Source organism: Sinocyclocheilus grahami, unplaced genomic scaffold, assembly GCF_001515645.1.
Source record: "Sinocyclocheilus grahami isolate Dianchi unplaced genomic scaffold, SAMN03320097.WGS_v1.1 scaffold335.1, whole genome shotgun sequence".
In the NCBI taxonomy this organism is placed as follows: domain Eukaryota; kingdom Metazoa; phylum Chordata; class Actinopteri; order Cypriniformes; family Cyprinidae; genus Sinocyclocheilus; species Sinocyclocheilus grahami.
In genome coordinates this window covers 1,091,941-1,101,083 of record NW_015505514.1, presented here as the reverse complement: position 1 = coordinate 1,101,083, position 9,143 = coordinate 1,091,941, and the positions used below count along the sequence as shown (strand labels likewise).

Genomic DNA, 9,143 nt, shown 5'->3' with positions numbered 1-9,143 from the left:
GCCCCCGATAAGAGCCTATATGGATGACCTTATTATTACAACGACATCGGTCCCAGGGAGCAGGTGGATCTTACAAGGACTTGAAAGACTCATCACCTGGGCAAGGATGAGTTTTAAGCCCTCCAAGTCAAGGTCCATGGTGCTGAAGAAGGGGAAAGTGGTTGACAAGTTCCGTTTTTCGATCTCAGGAACTGTCATCCCAACCATCGCGGAGCAACCTGTCAAGAGTTTGGGGAAGCTTTTTGACTCTACCCTGAAAGACTCTGCCGCCATTCAGAAGTCCAACAAAGAACTTGGAGCTTGGCTCACTAAGGTTGACAAGTCCGGTCTGCCTGGTAGATTTAAAGCCTGGATCTACCAGGATTCCATCCTGCCCCGAGTCTTGTGGCCCCTGCTGATCTATGAAGTCCCAATGACAACAGTTGAGGTCCCTAGAAAGGAAGATCAGTGGCTTTCTTCGGAAGTGGCTGAGTCTTCCACGCAGTCTTACCAGCGCTGCACTGTATGGGACAAGTAACATCTTGAGAGTACACTGCAGCGCAGGATCACCTGGGCAAACATCTTGCAGGCAGATTTCCATCGGGTCCGTTTCCTGGTACAAGCTGTCTATGATGCCCTGCAAAGCCCAGCGAACCTAAATGTCTGGGGGAAGAGTGAGACACCCTTCTGCCTTCTTTGCTCTGGAAGAGGCTCTCTAGAACATCTCCTCAGCAGTTGCCCAAAGGCTCTGGTTGATGGGCGCTATCGGTGGCGCCATGACCAGGTGCTTAAGGCAATTGCTGAGAGCTTAGCCTCAGCCATCAGCACCAGCAAGTACCATCATGCTCCAAAGAAGGCAGTCCACTTTATTAAAGCTGGAGAGAAACATCGGGTGCGCCCACAATTAACAACAGGCCTCCTCCATAAAGCCTCGGATTGGCAGCTGCAGGTCGATCTGGGAAAACAGCTGAGGTTCCCTCAGCACATTGTAACAACAAGTCTCCGCCCAGACATGATAGTTACCTCTGAGGTTTCAAAACAGCTAATCAAGCTGGAACTTACGGTTCCCTGGGAAGAGCGTATTGAGGAAGCAAATGAAAGGAAACGCGCTAAGTCCCAGGAACTGGTGGAGAAGTGCAGGGAGAGAGGCTGGAGAACCTTCTATGAGCCTATAGAAGTCGGCTGTAGAGGCTTTGCAGGATGTTCACTTTGCAAAGTCCTCAGTCGTTTGGGCATTACAGGGGTGGCCAAGAAGAGGGCCATTCAAGCCGCGAGTGAAGCTGCAGAGAAGGCCACAAGGTGGCTTTGGTTTAAGAGGGCTGATCCGTGGGCTGCTACTGGGATGCAAGACCTGAAACACCCAATGACCCCAGGGTACATCACTGAGGATGCGTCCCAGTGCATTCATGAGATGTTTCTTGTATAGTTTATATAACAAATGTTAAATAATATAACATTATATAATTTTATGTTTATTTTTATATACATATATAATATAATATAAAAATATAAAATAAAACAATTCTTTCTCTCTCTCTCTCTCTCTCTCTCTATATATATATATATATATTTAAAGTCAAAGCTACACCCTTGGGGTAGGATACCAATTTATTATTAAAAAATATCTTCATTATTCATCATAACCTATAGAGCAGTTAAGCTGAATAATTTAATCTGAATTAATTGTCAACTGCTATATGGCATAATTCCAAATATAAAAATGTATGCCTCTATATAATTCAATTAATAATTTTTGAGTAAATTTATAAATATTTATACAACAGTTCTTTCTGGTCCTCGAATCTGATTGGCTGAGAGCCTTTTCTAGCGGTGCAATATTCTAGTTTCACCATTTGTATCACTCCGCTTGAAGTATTTTTCACAGCGAGTGTCATGGCGGACACTTAAATCCACTATAATTTTATAAATAATACAGTTTTTTTTCACAGTATGTAGTTTTAAGAGTTTTTAGGTGAGAATGTAGTTGTTTAGACTTCCCATATGCAGTGTGTTAATAAAGATAACGTCTATTTGAAAATTTGCTTTGATGTGGAGAAATAACATTAAAAATTACTTATAATGACTGTAAAAAGCATGATTTACAGTTCAGATGCAGGTTTTCACAAAAACAAAATGTTTTTAAAATGATGAACTTCACATTTCAGCCTTTAAACCTTTTTTTAAGAAAAAAGGATTAGTCAAAATTATTATTATATATATATAATTATTATTATTATATTTATTCAAACTGTTATTATCAATCAATTATATTAATTTAGTTACATATAAATATATCTTAGTGTCTTCATTATTTAGATTTTTATAATGCATTATCTTCTTGTCGATCCACCAGTTCACATTTACATCTCTGCGTGTTTTCTGCTTAAAAATATGGGGCAGTTTTCGCTTTGGTCTAAATAAAAATAGCAGAAGGGCTGACTGATAGTGCACATTCATTCTCTGCCAGCAGGTGGCGCTTTTGTAACGGCAGAAATATAGTTTTCCCTGTAATGGCAGCACAGAAAGCAGAATAGTACTTTTATTTCCTTTAAGTCTAATTCCTAGTCATATTAGAATGATATCTTCGTTTTACCGGCAATACATATAGTTTGTGATTGCATTTTATATGTCCAGATATGACCAGACGTGCAGTCTACCAATAACATTAGAGCGACAGCAGTAGGAACGCCCACAAGCGTCTTCACAGCACAGAGTCTAGCGACATACAACGAAAAAGTCTCTGGCAGTGTGAACGGGGCTTGATACTTGATTCAACTTCTCGCGTCTACTACCTGCACAGATATCAACAGTGCAACTGGACTGTAGGTTGCCAGGTTGAGGTCACAAATGGGTTGAAATTTGAATGATGTGACGATTGTGCGAGTAGGATGCGATTCATACATGATCTGGCAACTGGACAACCTTGGAATATTGATGTGATTATTCAAATAAATTCAAATTACAGGAGTTTCCCGGGAGAAATAACAAAATGGAGAGGGGCGGGAGATGGGTGTGAAATACGGGAGACACCCGGGAAAAACGGGGGTGTTGACAGGTATGAAATTCAAACTAATGTTTAATTGTGAATTATGAGATTGAGCTGAAGAATGAATGCTGTATCAGATGCAGGTAATCATACTTGCTCAGTCCATCTCTCTCTCATAATACACAACATAGGCTAATACAGGGAGCTTTTAATACAGTAACGCAATATAAGCTTTCAATGAAGCAACTCAACGTTCCTTCTAGTTCTAAAGTGACGTTTTAGTAGGCTAATGGAGGTTTGGGCTCAGCTGTTAAACTTTTACACTGAGATTTAAATCTGTGGCGGAAGTAGTTCACAGAAAAGAAGGTTTTTAAAGACACTCCATTGTTGTCTCTTTTTTATTTAAAAACTTCCATCGAACCGTTGTATAAACACAATATCACATAGCCGTGCGATATGGCTGTATACGGCCGAATCACAGCCGTGCTGATATACAGCCATATCGCACTGCTACTGGTGTAATATTGCTCATATAAATTTACATCAAATGTTTGATTTAGCATTTTCCATGATCTTTTTAAAAAAAAAATCTATTTTATGTAAGCTGAAAAATCCTTTTATTGTTTAAGAAAATACACAGATGGATGGATGAAAAAAAACAACAACAACATATGACAACTGTGATACTTACAGATACTTAATTAGTACATAATTAAAGACACCTGATATAAATTGGTACTGTTAGTTAGATTGTTGTCTTATTGGATCTCAGTTTGCTGTCCATTTCTGTAAAGCACCTTATCTAGATAAGTGTTTCCTTCAGTGTTTGTGTACTGGGGAGGTCTCTACAAAAGAACCAAAATATCACTATGCAGATTACTTGCTTTATTCACACCAGTTGACCAGCAGTTTTGGTAAAGAAAACCTAATTATCACAAAATTGGTTTTAGTCCTTTGTGTAAGCGGAGGCTGATAAACTTCCATCAGTGTGTTGTTCTCAGAGGTGACCTTGGTTAATTACAGCTCTTCAGATGTGTGGACGGGGCCTGCGGTTCAGCTTTCAGGGACACAAAATCTTCCTCCATTCCTGTCCGAGCCACCCGCAGCCTACAATGGTGACCCAGTGGTATGATATAATTACGTGTCCCGTGACTTTGATAGCATGGCCAGCGTGCCCTTTTCAAAAAAACATAACATAATACTCTCCAAATATAATCAGAGAGAAAAGGTAATTGGATTATTGCAAAAGAGGAACAGGCAATTACGGCATCTCTGGAGGACATTTCATGTTTTTCGCCCCAGCCTGGGCTTTGTGATTGAGGGTCGTGATCTTCAGTGTGTCATATTTACGGTGCGTTCACCGCCTCCCATGGGCGTACAAAGGATGTTTTTTTTAGCATGTGTGCGTTTCAGTTGTCCTTTCCTGAGATATTTTTGTATTACATTTAACCATTAACATGTCACATAAAAAGAGCTATTCTTCTTAACAAATTCTGAAACCGATATCTGGTTGTTGGGTATTTCCCTGTGGATGCTCATAAATGCTCTTCCTGCATCTCCAAACTGAGCTCATTAACCAGTAAGCCGATGAGAAACCTCCGTGCCTGGAGTTGTGCTCCCTCCGAGAGCATCCATTAGAATGGAAATCAGCTTATTTCCCGGCCCACTTATATCTGCAGTTTTTTCTATATTACTGTGGTGACAGTTAGTAGGACTTTGAGTTGGGCCTGATTGTTATGCTGGATTTTTTTTTAAGCCACATTTGTGGAAATATCTAATCTAAACATGCTTTTACAACAGCCCACCTCCATTATGCATTCATTTGCTGTTCAGGATATACATCCCGCTTAAAACAATCAGAGAATGATCTGAAATTTCAAGCAGAAAGCCGTGATTTCTTACAGCGATTGTGGAATGCTGCACATATTGTAATACTTTTATTGAAGATCTTATTTGGTGCACTTGGTGTACAATAAAATGGATCTGCGAATGCGTAAAAAGGTTTATATGGGGGTTGGGTCATTAGATTGAATATGTTTGCAGGGTGGAATTGATTATTCAGGCTGTTGGATGTGATGTTGGTGAAAGAGGAGCAACTGAAAACTCAGTACAGGTCTTCCGCATATCTCAATTCAAAAGAATCATAGTCGGCATTAGTAAACAGATGTCTTCTTATCGACTTCTTATGAACCACCATGGATCTGTTTGGGACAAACCTGCAGTTGGTTGTCTAATTTAGAGATTGCCTTGGGTTTGTTAACAAAAATAGTCTATAATACAACAGATTAAATACAACACAGCAATAATATACACACTGGCCTGAAGAAAATGGGTGTTCATTCAAAGAAGGTTTTCCTATGAATTAATTAGTAGAAAAGTCCATTTCTCCTGTGCATTTGTGTCCCTTTGTTTCTGGAGAAAGCAGAATGAGAGCCGGCTCGCATTCCACAAGGTTGTAAATGTATCGGGTTACCATGAAACCAGGGTCTTGTTCGGCGTCCTGGGGTGTTACAAAGTATTTGTGAAATCTAGCTAACAAAATATATATTGTGTGTTGGAGTGTTCCAGACGCTACAACAATGATTAATTCTTCTACCTGCTGTGCATTGATTGCATAGGTAAATGACAAATGAATTTATGTTACATCAGCTAACTATTTCCAATTGAAAACCTCAGAGAGAAAGGGGCAAAGCAGCACTAATAAATAAATAAATTAAAGAAGAAAAGAGAATTGGGTAACACTTAATAATAGCTTTCATTAATAAGCCATTAACACCATAGATATTAGCAGTTCATTTACATTCAAATATGAATGTAATAAAAATATAAATCAAGTTTCACAACATTTCCAATTATTGGAATGAAATGAATGATCTGTTGAGGATTATGCTATACAGTATAATAAAATACAATGGGGTCCAAAAGTCTTTTTATTACAAATCATATTATCTGCATTAAAAAAATTAGTGAAAATGTAAATTAATTCTGAATGTCTTGTGTAAATCCTGATGATCATGTTCTCCAGCATGATGCTCATTGCTAGTTTCATTAGTGACCAGAGTATTCTTCCTTTAATGTATTTTTTTCTGTTTTTACAATAAAAAATGTGCTAATCATTTTTAAATGTATTTTATTAATTTATTTTAGTTTTACATAAGAGAACAAATCTAGATTGTCAATGCGGTGTGTAAGAAAAAGTGAAGACGATGAAGATCTCGATGAAGATGTTTATTGTGTGTAGTGACAAAGTACATGTAGTACATTGGGTTCAACGGAGTCAGAATGAACCCAGAGCCTCCTACGCTCAAACATTTTATACTCTATCTTCCCGCTACAAACACAAACGGCAGTTTTAAAAGTTACATCCCAAATCAAACCAGAGTATGCAATGACAAAAATCTCCATCATGCATTTGTTTAGTTAAAGCCTTATCCTACTCATGGAAAATGATAATTTCCTATAGACCAGGTTGATTCAGGGGTCATACAAAATGAAGTATCATTAATTGGACAGAATGTCTGGTTATTATCAATAAAAATGGAGAATGTTCTCTTGTCTGACACTATTACCTTAGTAAAATTATTGTGAAGATTAGTTAAATTAATTTCACACGATTCATAGTTATTCTGGGGTGCTCTACACAATGGTTGTTTTTTCAAAGCATCACACTCACAGATAAACCAAAATGGAGTTTTGTCACTTGCATTGTGTCCATTCTCTCAGTGTGGATGTCCTTTGTCCACATGTGTGCATTCAGTAGACAATGTTCTGCATTCGAGTATGCATATGTTTGTCTCTTTCTGGTGTCATGTGCATAGAGTCTGTCTTTGTGCATTTCTCATTTCTTGTTTTCTATCTCAGTAATAAGACTGCTGTCCAGTCTCTGAAAATAGTTTGATTTCTTTGTTTCTCTTTTTCCATTGTCCTTTCATTTCTATTTGGAAAAGTCCTTCTAGCTGTTGTTGCAGTTTGTGAAGTTTTTTTCTTCTTCTGGGAGTCCCCTGGCTCCACTGGTTTTGCTGGCCTTCTTGTCCTTCAGATGACCGGATCATCTTTCTCCAGGAGGGTACACATTTCAAACAAACATCTCGATGCTTATACCTGAAACGAGATCAAAAAGAAGAGGCTTCCCCCCCCTTTCCCCCACAATAATCTTTTCACATTCTCGTTGTCTTGACAATGTCTAGCAATGTGACCAGCGTTTCCACATGCATAACAGAGAGTAACACATTCTGAATTTACTCTTTCTAATCTCTTTGGTCTCTGATGGAAACCGTTAGATAATCTACAACATTCTCTCCTGCTGAATGCAGCAACTGGATGTCTAGATTCTGCAGCTTTCATTTGACTTCTTGCATTGAAATGCTGTGTCATTTTGGAAATGATTTGCTCGTATGGTGTATTTAAATCTACATGCAGAGCAATGGCTTCTTGCATGTGTGAACTACTTTGTGCAATTAATGCAGACTTAAACATTAAATTTTGTTTAGTTGCATTGGGCAAACCACTGTAACAGCTAAACATTTCCCACAACCTGGATGCAAATGCTAGAGGGTGTTCTCCAATTTCCATTGTCACCTCAGTTATCTTTCTCAAGTTAACCAAATTAGTCCCAGCAAGTCTAAGTACAGCTTCTCTCCTTGCACCTTTGTCTGCTCTTTTGTCACAAACTTCCTGTTAGAGAGCACTGGTTAATGAGCGTGGTATGCAATTCATAAGAAGTCTACAAGCATCTTCGTCTGACACACTAGAAACCTCCACTACCTTCTCCAGTTTTGACAAAAATTCTACAGGATCGATGTTATCAGACTCAAAAGAACCCACTGCTGTAATAAGACTTTGAAAGTCCATAAAAGACAGTTGTCTAACAGCTTGGCCATTTTAATTTCTTTGATCAAGAACCCTCTCATTTCCAGTCTGTCTTGTTCGCACTGGTGCTATTGGGAATCTCACAGAATCATCTGAGGAATTATGTCGACTAATGGCTTCCTTGCAGTTCCCTTTCAGTCGGTCACTCTCGACGTCACGTCGGATGAATCTACTTCGAGTGTAAACTAAACGAGCCAATGCACATTGGCATGCGATTATTGCATCCAGCTGCCGCTGATCACAGCGTGAGTATAAGTAGGCAGCAGATGCAGCGCATATTCAGCTTTTCGCTGAGGAGCCGAGCGATCACATCATTCTGCTCCTGACTACTCTACTGAGAGAAGAAGACTGAACGAGTTCAGCGCGCTCTTGGAGAGCTCTTCGTGTTGGCGGTACGGCGCTTCAGCGGGGGTGGTTTTCTGTGTCGAGTGGGTTGCACACATCAGGCTACACTACCCCCGTTTGTGTTGCAGATGATCATCTCCCCTGTGCGCCTCAGCACGCTAAAAGAGCTTTTTCCCCTAAAAGAGCAATTTCGGGTGCGTCTTTTTAAAGACAACGTTGCATAGGCGTGTACCAGCCGTATCCTTTGGTGCTCCTCCCAGCGACCAGATGTCGATTGCTGAGGAAGATTTGGCTGCGCTGCTCACCTCCGGGACTGTAGCAATGCCTGAATCGGATCCTGAAATAATGGCTATGCTTTCCCGGGCCGCCGTAGGGGTAGGGCTCAAGTGGAGACTTCCACCGTGTCCCAAGCCCTCAAGGTTGCACGATTGGTTCTCGGGGTGGTCCGCGCTGGTTCTCAGCGCCCCACCTCGGTGCCTTTCTTCCCGGAGGTGCATGAGGAGCTCAACAGGTCGTGGACGGCACCTTTTTACTGCCGGAAACTGATCTGCTGGTTCTTCCTCCTTCACCACCCTCGATGGTGGGGCAGCTAGGGGGTTACAAGAGTCCCCCCGGTGGAGCGGTCGGTTGCGATACAGTTGTTTCCTAATACCGCCTCCAACTGGCAGGGAGAACCGTGCCTCCCCTCCCGGGTCTGTAGGTACTCGACTGGCCAGCAATGCTTATACGACCTGTGGAGAAGCTGCCTCCAACTTACACGTTACGGCGTGATTGCAAGTGCACCAGGCTAAGGCACTAAGGGACTTGCACGAGGGTGGTCACGACCCGGAAGTTCGCAGAGAACTCCGCACTACGGCGGACCTCGCGCCACGAGCGACGAAGGTTACGGAACGGTCTCTGGGTCGTGCGTTGTCCACTATGGTGGTCCAGGAGCACCATTTCTGGCTGTGACTGGTGACATGCG

General features: G+C 40.9%; 1 pseudogene; it reads left to right on the top strand.

Annotated features, from left to right (window-relative positions):
- Nucleotides 1-1,405, top strand: part of LOC107602778 (uncharacterized) — a 3,181-nt pseudogene extending 1,776 nt beyond the window's left edge.
- The last annotated feature ends 7,738 nt before the right edge of the window (nt 1,406-9,143 follow it).